A 20,082-nucleotide genomic window follows, 5' to 3' on the forward strand; every position below is an offset into this window, starting at 1 on the left:
GTCAGGTAAGTGAGGACTGGTTTGTACTTTGCATAATTCTGAAAGGACTGGGGGCTGCTGTTTAAAATGAGAAACAGACAAGTCCACTATTACTGCCAGGAATGAAACCACAGTAACAGTGTAATGAAGTCCCTGTGTGTTTACTTGGCAGGGGGCAGGAATTTCTTGTATCAGAAATCCTGATTTAGGAGGAGTACTGCCACTTACACAGAAATCTTGCTCAGAGCCTCCTAGAAGGCAAGGGGAAAAGTGATTTATTATCACTTTTACTATCACTCTCGTTATCAAACAAAAGAAAGTCTACCATATCTTCTCAGGGACCCAGACTCTTGGCAAATTTTTCTAACCCAGAGAGAGCCTTCAGAAAAGTAAGCATGAAGGGAAAGAAAGGAAAGCAAACTTACTCCCAGCTTTAACACCTTGACTACTAAATGCTAACCAATTATCACGTGGAGAGAGCATTGAATAAGCATGGGCAGTAGCATTCATGGAAAGTTTTACAAAATATGCCAAGTTACCTTCCCTGTGCAGTTTTAAAATCAGTTATGAAGCCTGCAAAAAATGCAAGTTTCTGACCCCAACCGTAGACCTATAGAACTGGAATTTCTGAAGGGAGGGACCCAAGAATCTGCACTTCCCTTGTATTCCCCATGCAGTTCTTGAGCACCCTGAAATTGGATAAATGATTTAGAGCTTCCTTACACTTGGAAAGTGCATTCCAATTTGGACCAAAGAGTAGTTCCTCTTCCCCGACTACTACAGCTTTGAGCAGCAAAACATGGCCCCACTGCCAGGACCATGCCAGCTATAGTGAAACGAGACGTCTGTAAGCCAAGGCTGCCTACTTGAGCTCCCCACTCCCAGCCCTGCCCTGCTGTATTAGTCCAGATCCTCTGAGATATAGATGCCAAGAGGGATTAAACATGCAAGGATTTTATCAGAGGAAATGCATGTGTGACAAGAAATAGAGAGGGAACAGAGGAGGCTACAAGGTGAGCCTGACCCCAAGTAGGGTTACCAGATTTAGCAAATAAATAGCCAGTATGCCCAGGTAAATATGAATTTCAGATAAACAACAAAAATTTTTTAGTATCACCATATCTCATGCAGTACTGGGGACATACTTATACAAGAATTGTTTGTTGTTTGTCTGAAATTCACATTCACCTGGGTGTCCTGTATTTTATCTGGCAGGCCTAACTCTGAGCAAAGGAGAAAGGTAGGTTGAGTGGGAACGTCCTAGATTGCTGTGCTGTCTAAGGAGGTTCAGCAAAGCTACTGGGGAGTCCTTGAGCTAAAGTTAGGGGACATCCGAAGAGTCTCCCCAAAACGGGCTGGCCTTAGTATCCCTTTTGCACTCAGTATTGATGGGTCATGGGAAGTGCCATGGCCTCAGCACAAATGAGGGGGCGGAGTCAGGATCCAGGATCTGTGGCCCTGGGTTGGTTAAGCTCCCCTTTGTTGGAGGTCTTCAAGGCACATGCTCACAGCTGCCACACCCCAATACAAAGCCCAGAGTGGCAGACGGGTCAGCAGCAACCGCCACTGGACACCTGTCTTCCAGCCCCGGCTCAACTTTGAAATGAGGTCACGAAAAAACATCTCTGCCCCAGTTCCCTCCCCCTCCCTCCCCGCCCCGCCTCGCCTCGCAGGTGCACTGGAAAGAGAAATGGATGATGTGGTCAAGTACTTCTTCATCCTCAGATCAAAGGGTGGGTGTGTGCTGAGTGGATCAGGCTTCATACAGGCTCAGATCTCTCATGGGGACTGGGACACTCTGCCTCAGCCCCACAGAGACTCCTCCCCAGCATCCTTGGCAGATGTGACCACACTGAACACCCCTTTCCCACAAAGGTCATATCACAGGTCTTAGAGCAACTCACATCCGTCTCTGGGAAAGCAGAACGGAGATGCCTAGAGAAGAAGAGAAGAGATTTGGAGTGAAGAACCATGAGTATTACAGGTCTGGGGAAGGGTGGGTGCAGCAACAGGTGGGAGAGAGCCCCCCCAACCCCAGGGGCAGAATGACACAGGGGCCTTCACCACCCAGGGATTGAGGACAGCAGTCTCCAAGCACACCTGCAAGGTGGGGAGCAGCTGTATAACAATGCAGTGGCTGTAAAACATGTCCCTAAATTCTTTGATATTTCTCCCTCTAAAAGGCACTTCCCCTTCCATTGAGCATGGCTATACTTAGTGATTTGCTCCTAACAAATAAGATGTGGCAGAAGTGACGGTGCGTGATGGTGTGTAAGACGGGGAAATAAAAGACATCGTGGCTTCCTCCTTGCTCTCTCTTGGACTGCCTGCTCTGGGGGAAGCCAGCTGCCATTTCGGGGTATACTCTTAACAGCCCTATGAAAAGCCCAGTGGTAAGGAACTGAGGCCTCCAGTCATCAGCAGTGTGAGTGAGTCTGCTTGGTATTGGATCCTCCAGCCCCAGTTGAGCCTTCAGATGACTGCAGCCCCAGCCAACAGATTGAGTACAACCCCACGACAGATCCTGAGTCAGAACCACCCAGCTAAGCTGCTGCCAGATTCCAGGCCCACAGAAATGGTGAGATAATAAATGTTTGTTGTTCTAAGCCACTAAGTTTTGGAGTGATTTGTTATGCAGCATTAGGTAGTAAATATAAGCACTGCAGTCGCAAGTTCGAATCCCAGCTCCACTTAACAGTTCTGTGTCCTTGGACAAGGTATCTAAGCCCTCAGTTCCCTCTGGCTGCCCCCAAACAGCAGAGGAAAGCCTCTGCCTGATCCCCACATCCCAGAGAGAGCGCCAACCTGGAGTCAGATCTGGCCAGGTGCCTAAGGGCAGGCAGGCGGCCTTCCCAGAGGCTGGCCAGTTCTCTTGGGGAAAGGAACTCAATCACATTTCCTTCCAAACATCTTCTGTCTTACACCTGACAAAGGCTTCCAGACTTAAAAGTCAAGATTTTGTTAACTTTGTTCTTTGGCAAGGGAATGGGTCCCGGTCCCAGCAGCCTGGGCTTCAGAAAGCACTTAGAGCACAAGCGAGGAAATTCAAGATTGCACAAATCTCCTCCAATCCTTCCCCCAGCTTCTGCATGCTCTGCTCCTTGGGGCCGGTCCCTGAGACTCTCAGGAGATTGCACTGGAGCTGCCTCACCCTTACAGAGAGCTGGAAGGGCCTGGGAGCTCTGCATCCCCCCACTCCCCAGCAGCCTGTGACCAAGAACTCTCTACATGAGAGGACAAATACCAGCTCCTTTGCCTCCAGCTCCCAGGGCTCCCTGATGCCCAGGATCAGGCTGAGGCGGTGCTTCACCTCAACTCTCCCCCTTGGGCATAGGGAGGGTGGGGTTGGGGGAGTGTCTCTTTCACCTCCCTCTCCTGCTTTCCCCACTGCCTGACCAGGTTCTCCTGAGAACACTGCCTTCAGAAACGGCTGGCATCAAGTCCTTGGACAGGTTCTAGAAGAATCTGACCTGAGACTGTGAAAACACAGGACCTTCCAAGAGTCATGCAAGAGTTACCATCACTGGACATACACTTATGAGTTGGGCTGTGCCCTCCATCTTCAGAGCCAGATGTCAACAGGAGTATTTTGGGTGCCAAGTCACATCTGGAGAAATTGGGAATTCAGGAGATTAAGAGACTGGCCCAAGCCTCATGGCAAAGAAAAGTGCTGGGACTCAGTCTCAGATCTGTCCTCCAAGGCCACCTCCTGGCTGTACCTCTCTGCCACCCCGATCTAGGCTGGTTAGGAGGTGTTTCTACTTGTTTTTTTGGGTTTTTTTGCGGTACGCAGGCCTCTCACTGTTGTGGCCTCTCCCGTTGCGGAGCACAGGCTCCAGACGCACAGGCTCAGCGGCCGTGGCTCACGGGCCCACTGCTCCGTGGCACATGGGATCTTCCCGGACCGGGGCACGAACCCGCATCCCCTGCATCTGCATCGGCAGGCGGACTCTCAACCACTGCGCCACCAGGGAAGCCCTACTTGTTTGTCTTTTTAACCCAGAAACACAGACCCACTTACCCAGTTACCACTAAGACCACACATGTTCCAAAGAAGAGGCAGCCCTCAAAGCTCACCCATCAATGGCAGTGCCAGGATTCCAACCCAGAGTGGTTGGTTCCATCCCAGGCAGAGTTCTGGAGGCAAAGCTGCAATGGAGCCTGGTGTAAAAATGTGGCTGGTGGTGACGGTGGATGGTTGAACACTGCCCCACAGGTCACCTTCCTGGCATGGGTAATGGACCCTGGTCGTCAGGAGACAGTCAAGTCGCTGATACACAAGGGGGGCAGGAAAGAATATGTTTGGCACCCAAGCGGTTCACTGGGATGGCTCTTGGTTCTCCTGTACCCAATTTCAACAGGAAATAAACAAATGCATAGACCAAGAAGGACCTGGTGATGAGGGGAGCAGACCTCTCAAGGATGAGGGTCTGTTACCCCATCCAAGCCACCTAACCAGTGGAGGTGCTAGCTCAGGGTATGGGGATACGAGGATGGTGGTAGAGGAGAGGATGATGGGTATCAGTTACACCCTCAAGACCAGCTGCAGGGAGGAAGGAGCTGAATTCCATCCCTCTAAGCTTCCCCCTGTAAGAGTCCCCTGGAAAAGAGGTCCAGTGGAATCTGGAGGAGCTGCTTCTCAAAACTTATCATATGAAACTAGTGAATCTGAGTAGTGCGAGGGGCAGTGGACACTGTGTGAACCACCCAGAGACCTCCTCCCTCAAGAACTGGAATCTCACTCCTCCGCCTGCTGATGGCTCCCGCTGAGTCTCTCTGGGACTTGCCTTCTGCTGCAGAGAACCCCCTTGCCCAAGGCCGAGCTCTGTTCACAAGGGCAGCCTGCATTCAGTACCTGGTCACTGTGGCCCAGCAACCTCTTCCCCATCCAGGTCAACTTGGAAGACCTCGGAGGAACCCAGAGCTCTCCATAGGCTGGACTGAGGTCTTTGTCAAGACTGAATCATTTTCAACCTTGCCCTCTGGCCAGGTCTGCTCTCTTTATCTCCTAGAGGTCTCAAGAGCTCTCTCCCACAAGCCTGGATTTTGCAGATGAAACTATGCCAAATCTGTTTCCCTGGGGAGCTGACTTGAGACAGGGACCCTCGTTCAGTGAGCCTCCGCTGAAGGCTTTGGAGTATGAATCTCACCCCAAACTCAGGGGAGCAAGAAGTAGGATTTTATTTTTCTGTAACTGAACCCAACTTCCACAGAAGCCCCATTCTGCTGAGGTTCTGTATGCTTCCCCTGGTGTGAAGTCCAAGTTCGGAAGCTTACATTGGACTGAGGCCCCTTGAGAACCCTCCAAGTTCCATCCTCAACAGCCCCCTCAACTCTGCCCCCGCCTGGGGAGTTCTCTCCAGTCTCCTCCCTCCCTCCCTCCCAAACCCTTCTCTCTGCCCCAGATCTTTTCAGCCAAAAGTTGTGAACCGAGGTGGGGCAAATGTGGCCCATGGAATTAGCTTGAATTCTAAAATTTTAAATTAATCATCAATAATTACAAATTAAGAAATCCCACATAAAAATCCATATTTTTCTGCTTCTTGGGAAAGATTAGATGATCTGTCCTTCAGTTCCCCTGGTAACAACTTGCTGAAGCAAGGAGCTGCCCCCTTTGGTAGACCAGTTGGCTGTGGTCCTTCCTGTGGTCTAGCTAGCCTCCAGCCTGCTTCTCTCAGCCTCCTCACCTGCCTCGTGCCAGGGCTTTTGTCTTTGCTGCCCCTGGGCTTCCTTAAGGACTCAGGACTGCAGCTTTGGGAATTAAGCCTGCTTTTCACTTCTCTTGCCGAGGAAATGGTGGGGAAGAGGTTGGTGGTGGTAAGAGGGAAATGCCAAGAGAGAAAGTTCCTTGAGCTGGGTCATGAAGGCTGGGTAGCAGGTGGAAAGTATTGATAGAAAGGAGAGAGGGCATCCCAGCAGATGAACCCACCTGGGTAAAGGCTGTCCCCACTGGGACAGAGTGAGGGGACCTGTCTGATTAAAGCATGGGATTGAGTTTATGGAGCAGTGGGGGGAAAGGCTGGATGGGAAAATAGGGGCAGATGACAGACAGCAACCTTGACCCACCCAGATCCCAAGCCTGTGGGCAGCCAGAGGCAAAAAATTCATGGCTTCTCCAAGTGTTTTGTGTTTCTGAACAACATAAACGGGAAGCAAGTGGGTTCACACCAAACTATCCTCTGCACCCAGGTCTGCACCAACCCGAAAGGCAATTCAGCTCTACCAACAATTCTGGCTAATGTTTAGTTCAAGGCTCTGTGTCAGGCGCAAGGAAGAGCGGGGTTCAAGGAAGGCCAACAGTGGTGGTTAGAAAACATATGTGCAAGCTCTTGAACATTCCTCACATCAAACGGCGAATTCCAACTCCCCTTCCCTTGTATTTGGGTCACCTTTAGTTATGCGATTCTATTCAGTAAAATACAGTGGGGATGACACTGTGTGACTTCTGAGGCCAGGTCATAAAAGGAATACAACTTCCTCCTGTCTGGCTCTCTCTCTCTCTCTCTATCTCTCTACCACCCTGCTGTGAGGAGGCCCAGGCCATACAGAAGGAGGCCAACTGTGGGTCAACAGCCCCAGCCATGGTCCCACCCAAAGCCAGTATCAACCACCAGAGTGTGACTGAGAGTCCTTCAGACAATTCTTGCCCTGCCCCAGCTATCACCATAAAGGTGAACAAAACATAAGTTTCGGGATGGTTTGCCATGCAGTAACAGGTAAGTGGGCACAAATACGCAGACCCAGTCCTCGGGGGACAGACAAGCCCATCTCAGGACAACACGCAGCCAAGTACAATATCTGGCACATCCTAAATGCTCCCTTAGCTGCCAGATGTTTATTCTGTTTGTTTTCAGATGGAACAAGTCAGTTCTGAACTGGGTTTCAAACACTGTGGACACACAGACTGAGGGATGTGCAGTCCAGGCAGGGGAAGGGAAGGAAGGTCCTGCAGGGGTGAAGGCATTAGTGCCACACCTTGGAGTATGAGGAAGAGAATTTCAGGAGCAAAGGGCAGTACAGATCACAGACACTGGGAGCTGGAAGGGGCCTTGGAGCCCCCAGTCAATCCCGGGATCCTTGATTCAGGACTGGTGGTGAGGACCCCAGAACCCATGTCTCCAGGGCCCTATTCTGGGTGCCTCCCGTCTGCAGGCTGCCTGCACACTGTTTCAGCCTGGGCATCCATGACCACAGTTCTCTCCCTGACAGGTGTGAGGGCTTTGTCAGCTGGACCTGGTCAGTGAACTGATTGTTTTAACTGTGTGCTCTGCACTCCTTATCTCTTTTTTTTTTTTTTTTTTTTTGCGGTACGCGGGCCTCTCACTGCTGTGACCTCTCCCGTTGCGGAGCACAGGCTCCAGACGTGCAGGCTCATGGGCCCAGCCGCTCCGCGGCACGTGGGATCTTCCCGGACCGGAGCACAAGAACCCGTGTCCCCTGCGTCGGCAGGCAGACTCCCAACCACTGCGCCACAGGGGAAGCCCCCTTATCTCTTCTACTTATCTCATTCCCCACCTTGACCCCTGCAGGGCCCAGCAATTTCTATTACCTACTCAGTGCTTCATCACCCCTGGAGTAAATAACTCAGACTTCATCAGGCCCTCATTGATGAACACTTTCCTCTTGTCGTCCTGCCAACATCGGGGCTGGGTCTCCACCCGCCTTCCCTGTGAGATTGTGGCTTAGCAGGTACAACTTGAGAACCAACTTCCCAGATGAACAGCTATTTATCGTGTTTTTTAAGTTACAAAGGCAAGGTAACTACATTACAGAAAATGTTAGAAAATCAAGAAGAAAAATTATTGACGATTCCACCACCCCGCCCTGCCAGCTCATCAAGCTCATCTTTGTGTATTTTCCCCCCAAACCTACACCTTTTTTTAAAAAAACCTGTTAGAGTCATATTTTACATTTAATTATGAATCCTGAGTTTTCCGTTAAATGTTGTAGCACATACTTTTGTCATAAGTTTCTTTCCTAATGAACACGTAGCAGCATTGAGCAGCTGAACCACATTACTCCACTGTTTGGCATTTAGGTGGTTTCCAACTTTTCCCTGCAGTAAACTTCTTCCTGCCTAGAGATTTGCCCCAAAGCAGAATTCGTTTCTCAGGACAGATTCCTGGAAGAGAAATGACTGGGTCAGAGGTGTGGAATTGTATGGTTTTGGATATGCATCCCTCGTCAAATTATCACAGTGACTTTTAAAAATCTTGAATTGTGATTATTATAGTTGTTGCTGTTGTTATTATGAACATATTAGTAGATCAATGTAGAAAATCTGGAAATGTTGAAAGAAGCAAATCAAAATCACCCATATTTCACCCAGCTAAAGATAATCATTATCAGTAACATATTGGTATATTCCTTTACCATATTTGCTTTTCTTTACGTAACTTTAGGGTTTTTTTGGTTTGTTTCAGTGCATGTATGAATTAACATAATTCTGATGATACTCGAAATAAACTGGAGATTACAATTTTACTTGAGCATTACAGCTAAGCATTTTCCAGTTTATTGCACACTCTTCATAAATATCAAGTTTAAGAAATACATAATTGTCCACTGGATAGATGTATCCTCATTTACTTGCCCATTATCCTATTTGGGGACACTTAAGCTGATACCAAATTTTGGCTTTTAAAAACATTTGTCATGAATAAATTTGCAAATTATGATTTAAAAAGCAATTTGTAAGTGAGGGAAATCGAAAAATTATGGAAACTCATGACAGAAGAGCTGACTAATTGGTCTTGATTGTGGAAAAGATTAATTTAAAAACTTTCCTATCTAAAAAAAAAAATGGTTCTGAAGAACCTAGGGGCAGGACAGGAATAAAGACACAGACGTAGAAAATGGACTTGAGGACACAGGGAGAGGGAAGGGTAAGCTGGGATGAACTGAAAGAGTGGCATGGACTTATATATACTACCAAATGTAAAATAGATAGCTAGTGGGAAGCAACTGCATAGCACAGGGAGATCAGCTTGGTGATCTGTCACCACCTAGAGGGGTGGGATAGGGAGGGTGGGAGGGAGACACAAGAGGGAGGACATATGGGGATATATGTATATGTGTAACTGATTTACTTTGTTATAAAGCAGAAACTAACACACCATTGTAAAGCAATTATACTCCAATAAAGATGTTAAAAAAAAAAAACTTTCCTAGACTCATGATTGGAATTTAAATAACCAGGGGTGTTTTTGTTTTGTTTCATTTTTGACAATCAAAGCAAACCCAGAGGAAAGAACAGTGATTGGGAGTCGGGACACCTGGTTTTCTGATGGCTTTGCCTCTTGCTGTGTGACCTTGGGCAAGTCACACAGCCCCTCGGGACTGGATAAAATGAGCAAACTAGATGGTGCTGGCCCTGGTGCCCGCAACCCGGGCTGGTTCTCCGTCCTGCACCCACACCTTTGTAAACAGCGCCTTCCTTGGTCACCAGGTTTGAGTTGCCACTTGTTTCCTGCCCCCTGAGTAACAGAGCAGCCTGGGGACATGCATTGTATAGTCTGCAGGCCTCAGGGTGGGCTGGCAGCAGTGCCCTAGAGCAGAAGTGTTTGATTACCCATTGAAAACGACTGAGGACTTCCCCGGTGGTCCAGTGGTTAAGACTCTGCGCTCCCGATGCTCCCGGGTTCAATCCCTGGTCAGGGAACTAGATCCCGCATGATGCGACTAAAGATCCCGCGTGCCGCAACTAAAAGATCATGCGTGCTGCAACTAAGACCCGGCACAGCCAAATACATAAATAAATGTTCTTTAAAAAGAATAATCTAGTGAAGTGGTTTAAAACAAAACGAAACGATTGATGTTGCTTCCTATGTACAGACACACTAAGATAATCAAGACTCTTGTTAGGATGAAAGAAAAAAAATCCCGAGGGCTAGAACAAGGTGATAATATGCTACTATTTGTATAAAAATACAATATAGAGCCAGATACACATATGAAAATACATATGGAGCTCGGGACCCAGAGAGCAGCAAACGGCTACACAATGATCCGTGGCAATCACGAAAAGTGTGGATGCTTGTTCCCCAGATAATCACTTTATTTTACACATGGGTAAGAGTTTGCTCACTGAAGAGGCCACCTGGTGAATGACACAGACATGGTTGGATGAAGTGAAGCCAGTTTCCCCAAACACTTCCTGGGCCCCCAGGCTGACCTGTGGCTGAGACCTCACCCGCCACCCCATCACCCCTGACCCCTGCTCAGCCCCATCAACAGACCAGCAAGGACTGAGCCCTCAGAAGCTAAAAAGAGAGATGGAAGGAGAGCGAAGGGACAGGGATACAGAGGGAAGGGAGTGAGAAAAAGAAAGAGTGGCCATCTTCTGAACAACCAGGAAGATCTTGGCAAAGTTCTGATGATGTTCCATTTAGAATGAGCCTTTTAAAAATGATATTCTTTAAAGCAGCCTGCCTCTCGGATGTCTTTCTGTCTCTTAGCAACTCAGAAAGGCAAAGGACTGTCCTGCCTGGGATGGGACCTGAGGCCCAGATGGCCCTGCCTCCAGTCCCAGCTCTGTCCTTCCAGCACAGCAACAGGTGGCCAGACCCTGACAGCCACCAGCCTCCGGGAGCACTGGGCACCAGAACCCCCGAGAGCTCACCCCCTGAAATGAGCCACTCCAACAACCTGACAAGGCATTGAAGCGAAGCCGCTGAAAGTGTGAAGGCCCTGGGAGGGACGATAAGAAGGAGCAGAGTCAATGTTTCCAGATGTCTTTTTTCTTATCTGTCTGGATTAATCTTTGGTGACAGAGCAATTAAATTGGGTGGAGCCCGTGGGGGAATGAATATGAAGCAAGATGTCCTGAATAATAAAGGGAGGAGGAGGAAACTGCGGAGATTGCATAGAGTGGACAGAGTCCTGCCCAAGGCGGCGCACATGGCAGCAGGCAGCGGGGACCCTGGAAGACAACCAGTCGCCTGGGGCCTGAATGCCACTCACCGCTTTTGAATCTTCAGGCTGTTATTTTGCCAGGTTCCTCTGTTCTAGGGGCTGGGCTGGTTGGAAGAGAATCACTTTCTTGCTCTCTCCTCTCCACCTTCTGGCTGGGGTCAGTAACTCCGAGCAGCAGGCCAAGGCCAGCTTGACCACAGGCCGTGATTTATTACAGAAAATTTCTCTTCTGCCCTCCTACCAACTGCCTCCTGCCACCATTAGTACCCAAGCTAGTCAGTGTCTCCAAGCCTTTTTTATTCCTGAAAAATGACCCAGGAACCAAAGATAAAAATGTTGTCTTTCTAGTAACAGCCGATGTTTTACAGTAGCTTGCCAGGTGCCAGGCCCTGGGTTCAGTGCTTTACGTGTAATATCCCATCTGATCCTCACAACAACCCTATCAAGTAGATGCAATTATTTATCCCCAGTTTACTGGTGAGGAAATGGACACAGAGAGGTTAACTGACTTGCCCAAGATCACACAGCAGGCTAGATTTCAAGCCAGGCAGTCTAGGAATGTGTTTCCTTAAGGACAATAGTGCACCTCATTAATGATAAAGCTGCTCAGAGTACAAAGCTTAGATCTGTGGCCAAGGGACTCCTTAATACCTCACTCTTAAGTTAAACTGGCCTAGCCAATCAGTCATGGCTGGCTGTGCCAGAAGGGGGTGGGGAGTGGGCCCTGGGGCACATCTCACAGAGGAAGCAGAGGACATCTGTACCCCAAACTGAAGAATACCTAAAATCAAGGAGGCAGGTCATCCAAGTAGGAAGAGGTGGGGTTTGAGGACCTGGCAGGCTGAGTTTCTTAATTCAGTTTCCACTTTTCACTGGTTCTAAAGAATATCTATAGATGTGCCGTGAATACTGTATGTCCTCAAATCTCAAATACCATCAGTGTATCTGACACCATTATTGCAGGTACCTCTAAGAAGAAACATACTATTTTCTTATCTAATGATCTGTAAGATGCAACCCAACTTCAAAAATGTTAATATGTGAGAAAAAAAAATGAGTGTCTCTGAGTCAATGAAATATGGTAAAAGGTTTCAAGGTGAAATAGGCTTGAGAAACCTTTGAGTTAATCAGGCCTCTTTATTGCCAGACTTGTCAGACCTTTTATTATGCTCATGTGTGCTCTGAGTCTCTAAGAAGGGGTAAGGAATGAGCGTTTTCCGCATGCATTGGTCCAAAGAACCTTTTCTACCAGAGTGTCCCAGAGAAAGGGCGATCTGTAGCACCAACTCAGAAAAACCTACTTTAAGGAAGAGAGGAGCATGTGGGAACTGAGCCCCAAATCCAGGAGTATTTAAATCTGAAGAGAAAAACATCAAACAGACATTGGAAGAAAAACCTCGGAAGAAGACTTTGGGAGGGAACTGAGGTGAGGGCAAGGGAAGAAGAGATGAGAGAAACATAGGAGGTTGACTCTTAAAAAGAAATCCAAGCTCCACCCTAAATGAGAGGAATTGTAACTTTCCATCACCTAATGTGGGACTGAGCCTAGTGACCCCCTTCCAGAGAGTCCTGTATGGAAAAGTGGGGGCAGGGAGAGAAACCTGATGAGCACCACCCCAGCTCAAGATTAATATCAACAGTGATAAGTTGATCAAGATTAATATCAACAGTGATAAGTCATGTTGATAGTTTGCACTCCTGATGAGATGTGATGAAAATGTCATTACCTTGAGGTCTTCCTCCCCCAAACTCATAATCCCAGTCTAATCATGAGAAAAACATCAGACAAATCCCAATAGAGGGGCATCTTACTATATACCTGACTACACTCCTCAACACTGTCAAGATCATCAAAAACAAGGAAAGGGAGAGAGACTGTATCAGCCAAGAGGAGCCTAAGAGACATGATAACTAATTGTAATGTGGGATCCTGGATCCTTAGTAAAAACTAGGGATGTCTGAATATGGACTTTAGTTAATAATAATGTGTTGGTATTGCTTCATTAATTGTAACACACGTACCACACTAATATAAGATATTAATAGGGGAAACTGTCGTGGGGGGGTACATGGGAATTCGCCGTACTATCTGCTCAATTTTTCTGTGAATCTAAAACTGTTCTAAAAAATAAAGCCTATTAATAAAAGAAAAGAAAGAAGGAAAGAATCCAAAGAGAGAATTATCTGTCCTGTGGGGAAAAAAAGAAAGGTAATGTTGCTTGAATTTAACTGGAAATCACCCATCCTGACATGGACATTTTGTGGTTCAGGCAAATCTTCCAGCTGATTTGTCAGGAGTCCATGGAGGAAAATGAAATAGAGGGTGGTCATGAACATGACCATGTTTTCTGATCCCCAAATCCATTCAGGTGACCTGAAGATGGGAATCAGGACTCTTGTAGAAAATCTAAGATAGACAGTTGGGTGTATTTATTACTCAAGTGGAAAAGAAACAGAAAGGCTACCAATATAGTAGTGGAAGACTTCAACCTGGCCGAGAACAGCTACAGAAATGTGATGAGAATGGGGAAAAGCAAATTAACTTTAAGAAAGGGAATTGGTTTGGGTTCTCAAGTGTTTATCCCAACTAGACCTTGTTCCTGGTAAATGCTCAATAAATATATATTGCTTACTGTTGGTTTCATTCCTCCACAAATATTTTTGAAATAGTTGTAAACACTGAGCTAAGGTCTGGGGAGATCACCCAGATAAATAAAATGGGATTCTTGCCAGCCACTTAACCAGAAACTCTGTGTTTCATCAACTGCAAGGCACATGTCTTAAAAACTTTTAACATCTCTGTAACTGGGGCACTTCTCACAGTCGTTGCCCACCAGTGGCAGCGCGGTCATCATGACTGGACACACTCACACTTGACCATCACTGTTCATAATGCATCACCTTCCATTGCATTATATGCATGGTTGGTTCTATGCATACAGGGTCTAACTATCATTTAAAATATCGTCAAAAAGATGACAATATAATTCACCGTGGAAACAAACAGTTGGCATGGGCACAGGAAGGCATGGAAACAGGGCAGTGGGACACAAATGTAACAGCCCAGTAGCAATTATCTGCCTTTAGAGGAATGACTACAATTTTGTATTTTCTTGCAAAGCTATAACCAAGTGCTTACAGGACTTAAGAAAGGACGTAGAAGAAATAGAATTCCATTAAGCTGTTTTGTCACTGAGAAGTGTGCAAAAGGATGGCAGACCACACAGCAAGCGACAATGCAAGGGAGTGTAGAGGAAACTGAGTCCCAGGGATTGATGAAGGCAATGTGACACCTGAACCACAAAAGCCGGTGTGAGCGATGCCCCTGCAACAAGGGCTGCCCAAACATCCATCCGCCAGCAACCGCTGATTTTGACTGAACTTCTACAATTCAGCCGAGGAAAGAATAAAACTATGAGGTTAGTGGAAAAGGAAAACACTACCTTGGTATTCTATGGCTGGCAATGTGCCATAGGTGAATTCACAGCATTTTTTCTTTCTTGGTTGTACAGAAACAATAATGTTTCTTACCATGGGTGCTATCTTTGATTTGCTGAAATCTATCATGCGTATTGAAGGAAGAAAAGGAACTGTCTTCATGTAGGAAAGGTTACCTGCATGATAAGGTTAGTCCTGAGGAATCTAAAGGTATCAGAACTGGGTAACACAGTGGGCATCAGTAGTTGCTAATGTTACAAAAAGGAGACAATTGGTGCCTCCTGACAGAAGCCCACAGCCCCACCCGTGCAGTGGCCCTGCTGAAAAAATCAAGCATGAGGCAGATCAGGCTTTGAGATCCAGTTTAAAGGAACTGCAGAGGGCAAAGGAATAGGATAAACGGCCCAGTTTCTTCAACAAATAAATTTTGAGAAAAAATTAAGAAATGGGGGAATCTACTGATTAAAATGAATTTGAAAGACATACCATGAACTTAATGGTTCACTTCCAAGGAACAGAGCAGGGAAAGGGGGAGATAGTAACTTTAGGACGGAGAAGCCAAGAGATACCACTTATCCCAGAAATGAAGGTGAGCATCACCAGTGATGTCCTGTGGATGTCACCCACCCCTGATGGGATGTGATGAAGTGCTCTGCCTCTGTGCTGTCCTTACCAAAATCCATATCCCCAGTCTGATCATGAGACAAACATTAGACAAACCCAGACTGGGGAACCCTCTAGAGGATACCCAGCCAGCACTCCTCAAGACTGTCAAGGTCATGAAAAATGAAAAACTGAGAAAATGTCACAGAGCAGAGGAGTCTAAGAAGACATGATGACTAAATGCAATGTGGTATCCAAGATGGAATCTTGTAACAGAAAAAGGGTATTAGTGGGGAAACTGGTGAAATCCAAGTAAAGTCTAGAGTTTAGTTAATAGTAAAGTACCAGTGTCAATTTCTTAGTTTTGACCAATCTCTCATGTTATGGAAGATATTAACATTAGAGGTACCTGGGTGAAGAGTACATGGGATGTCTCTGTACTGACTTTGCCACTTTTCTGTAAATATAAAATTATTCCAAACTAAACAGGTTATTTTATTTAAAAAAAAGGCATACCAGGGCTTCCTTGGTGGTGCAGTGGTTGAGAGTCTGCCTGCCGATGCAGGGGACACGGGTTCGTGCCCCAGTCCGGGAGGATCCACATGTCGCAGAGCGGCTGGCCCGTGAGCCATAGCCACTGAGCCTGCGCTTCCAGAGCCTGTGCTCTGCAACGGGAGAGGCCACAACAGTGAGAGGCCCGCGTACTGCAAAAAAAAGAAAAAAGAAAAAAAAAGGCATACCAATCAATTGCAATACAGGAAAAATGTTTTGATTTTGATTCAAACAACTATTAAAAATGATTTTAATGAGACAACTGTAAATCTGAACACTGACTAGATATTTGATGCTATTAAGGCATCATCATCCATTTAGTTGTAGGTGTGGTGATGGCTTTGTTGTTACCATATGATCAAGCAATTTTGCTCTGGGTACATAAATAAAAGGACTGAAAGGAGGGATTCAGATAGATACTTGTACACCCATGTTCCTAGCAGCATTATTCACTATAACTAAAAGGTGAAAACAATCCAAATGTCCATTGATGGATGAACGGATAAACAAAATGTGGTATATCCATACAATGGAATATTATTCAGTCTTAAAAAGGAAGGAAATGCTGACACATGCTACAAAATGGATAAACCTTGGAGACATTATGCTAAGTGAAATAAGCCAGACACAAAAAGACAAATATTGTATGATTTCATTTATATGAGATACCTAAAATAATAAAGTCAGAGAGACAGAAAGTAGAATAATGGTTGCTCAGGGGACGGGGGGGGTGGTGGTGGAGGGAGAATGGAGAGAGGTTGTTTAATGAATACAGAGTTTCAATTTGGGAAAATCAGGAAGTTCCGGAGGTGGATGGTGATGGTTACACAACAAGTGCAACCTGAGCCACCTGAGGATATGGATTGGATTCTCAGCCCATTAAGTGGGGTGGGAGGGCACTGCAGGCAAAGGCAGTGACCAATGGCTTTGGTGTTGTTGGGTTAGCCCAGTCTTTGCCCGTCCAGCTCTCAAGCCAGTTCTGGACTAGGGAAGTCTCAGAACCTCGGCCCACACCCCTTCCCCATCCTCTCCTCCTTCTGAAACCATCTTCCTGTCACCAGGCCTGGTGTGACCATGGGGAGGGGCATTGGCCATTTTGGGGAGAAACATTTCAGCAGAGCAGTGGGGGTGGAAGCCAGGCTGCCAAGGTCAGAGGCAGGTGGTAGTGTGCTGAGTGGGTGGTGGGCATGAGGATGCCGGCAGAGTTGGACCAGGTTTTTTTTTTTTTTTTTTTTGTGGTACGCGAGCCTCTCACTGTTGTGGCCTCTCCCATTGTGGAGCACAGGCCCCAGGTGTGCAGGCTCAGCGGCCATGGCTCACGGGCCCAGCCGCTCCGCGGCATGCAGGCATGCGGGATCTTCCCGGACCGGGGCATGAACCCGTGTCCCCTGCATTGGCAGGCCTGCATTGGCAGGCGGGCTCTCAACCACTGCGCCATCAGGGAAGCCCTGGACCAAGTTTTTTTTAGGAAGGAGAGCTCACAGACTCCTGGCTGGACACCTGGCTTCCGCTCTGAAGGTGACTTGCTGTGTGACTTGACGGTGTCACATCCCGTCTCTGTGACTCCATCCAACAGGAGGTGACAACCAGATGAGCTCCAAGGCTCCAGCTCAGTGGTTATGACTCAGTTCCCTCTCCCGGGGGAAGAACATCTCTGAAGGCATTCTAAAGGCCGTTTTCCTCCCACACTCCAAGTGAAAATATAGGAAAGAAAGACAAGGCTGGCAAGCACAGGCCTGACGTGGGTATGGGTCATATCCGAGGGCGGTGCTCTCCAGGGAGGGCAGGGTCTGGCTTTCCTCACCCTGCGGGCAAGAGACTTACAGGGAGCTGGCTGCACAGGCTTAAAAAGGGAGGAGAGGAGAGCTCTGTCTCCTGCTTCACGTTTCCTCTTTCCTCCCCTGTCATTTTACCGTGACCTCCTAGGTGCCATGATTTGGGGAGGTGATGAAGTGCAGATTCCCGGGCTTCAGGTAACTTTGGGGTGAGCACAGAAGGTGCTTGGCGGCCTGCTGGCGAGTTCCTGAGTCACGCAGATGCACGTTCACGCAGCCCTGGTCCGCAGCATGACTAGTTGCTCCTTGAGGATTTTCCTTGTCTTACTCATCCCAGGACTGAAATTGTACCACATGGTTCCCCCTTGGGCAAATTACTTGTCAAACTGGGCTTCCCTGGTGCTGCAGTGGATAAGAATCTGCCTGCCAATGCAGGGGACACGGGTTCGAGCCCTGGTCTGGGAAGATCCCACATGCCATGGAGCAATGAAGCCCATGTGCCACAACTACTGAGCCTGCACTCTAGAGCCCGCGAGCCACAACTACTGAAGCCCGCGTGCCTGGAGCCCATGCTCTGCAATGAGAAGCCACCGCAATGAGAAGCGTGCGCACCGCAACGAAGAGTAGCCCCCACTCGCCGCAACTAGAGAAAGCCTGAGCACAGCAACGAAGATCCACCACAGCCAAAAATAAATAAATTAATTAAAAAAAATTACTTGGCAAACTAGGAACACCTATCTCATCCCCAGACCACAGCGAACTCCTCTGTTTCAAGGCTCACAAAGGGGCCTCTGCCCAAACTGTGACTGGGAGGTTTTCTCCTTGAAACAGTGGTTGGCATTACAGTGACAGTAAGGGCTGTTTGTGCACCGAAAGAATCTCCCCGTTGTTAACTTGCTTAATCCCCTGGAAAGCAAAGTCTCAGAGAAGCTGCCTCATGCAGACAGATGTTCTTTCCACCCCTCTGTTCAAACCAGATGAAGTCCTGGCCCACCAGACACTGGCCAGTCCCACAAGGCCAGGGTCTCTGCCAGACACCTGGCATGGGCCACAAGGGCCTCTTTCTGGAAGCCAGGGGCCCACCCCTTTTTAAAATGAACACTTGCCATTCATCTTTTCAGGGTCCCAAGTTACAAGGAGCTCCCCAGGCTCAGCTGGCCGGGTTAGCAGGGCCATCCACGCATTCATCAGCCTGATGAATCCATTCATTCCCCAACTATCTGCTGAGCAGTGACTACGTACCAAGCACTGTTTTCAGCACTGGGAACATCCAGATGAGTAAAGACGAGACAACTTCCTGTCCTGGGGAACTGACGCTTTCGTGCTTGAATGAGATCATGAAGAAGTTGGTCTCCAGACCTCTCTTTCCAGAGTCCTCCCCTCCACCCCCACCAAGCTGATACCCTCTCCTTTCATACCAACCCCCATAGCAAAGGCAATCACAGCCACCTTTATTATGCATTTACTATGTCCCAAGCACTGTGCTAAACCTGTTACATATATTATCTCATTAATCTCTACAGCACTTTCTGAAGGACGTCCTCTCATAGCCCCAATTTGCAGGTGAGGAAACTGAGGCATATATAGAGTTGCACAAGCTGGTAGGTTGCAGAGCCTGTATTTGAATCCAGGACATCTGACTGCAGAATCGCATTGTTAGTCATTGAGCCATTCCACCTCTCTCATTTAGGTCAAATTCCTTTTTGCAGTGAATCACTTGGGTCTGCTTTCCCTTAACATTCCACGGCACCGGAAAAATATCCCGTGCTTGCCTAAGGATGAGGTTCCATTACAAGGGACTGGAAGCCCCAAATCACAGAAGCTTAAAAAAGAGTTTATTCCTCAGGGCTGCTGTGTCACTCCACGGTGCCAGCTCCTTGTCTCTGGTTGCTCAGCCGCGTGTGGCTCGAGTGCATCTGAAGAGCATGGGTATGCTGAGGTGTGGAGTAGGCACATCTTGGCCAAACACTTATTATTTGAGGATCTCATCAACAAATGTAATGACTCCATTTGATTTTATTCTGTGCAATGGTTCGCTCAGGAGGGACTTCCACAATCCTTGGCCATACATTTTACAACTTGACTCAATCTGGTCTCCAGTTTCTCTAAGCCTAGTGCACATCAACCTGGAAATTCCTTACCTCTCCCTTGAGCTGGATCTTGTGCTTCTTGTGTCCAGAGGCAAATACATCATAAAGATAAGAAAGCTCAAATATCACTGTGCAGCCCTTCCAAAGGCATGTACTCATCTGGTCATGTTTCTTGTAAAATTTGCAAAGGCATGTATTTCAACTGCAAAAAGAGTTTTCCCCCACCTCCCCTCTATCCCACCTCCCCTGATGCAATGCAGGATTGAGTGGCTATGGGCATTTTGGGATCTGGCTAAGGAGAAGTTGAATTGGAGATACATTTAATTGGGGGTTGCTAGGATATCTTTACATAATGCACGGTCACTTTCGTGTCGTTGCTTGCCCTCATGCTGTAGTAGCGGCTTCCAGGAATACTCCTCCCATCCACTGGGCTGACTCATCAGGTGAGGTGACCAAAAGGAGCAAGGTCAGAGATGGTATTATATTATGAATGTGTCCTACCGTGCCCAACCAGAAGTATGTGGATAGTGGAGGAGGAGGAATCAAAGAAGCTAGTCTGGAAAATTCTTCCAATTATCAAAACTAAAATTTGAAGCAGAACATGCAGTTCTCATCATGTCTTATCAAAAATGAAGGTTTCTATTTTCTGTCAGAAATAAATGGATAATGCAGCATATAAAATTATAAATGTCCCACACTATTTTGGTCTTTAATAAGAATCACACATATAG

Source organism: Lagenorhynchus albirostris, chromosome 10 (assembly GCF_949774975.1).
Source record: "Lagenorhynchus albirostris chromosome 10, mLagAlb1.1, whole genome shotgun sequence".
NCBI classification, from domain to species: Eukaryota; Metazoa; Chordata; class Mammalia; order Artiodactyla; family Delphinidae; genus Lagenorhynchus; species Lagenorhynchus albirostris.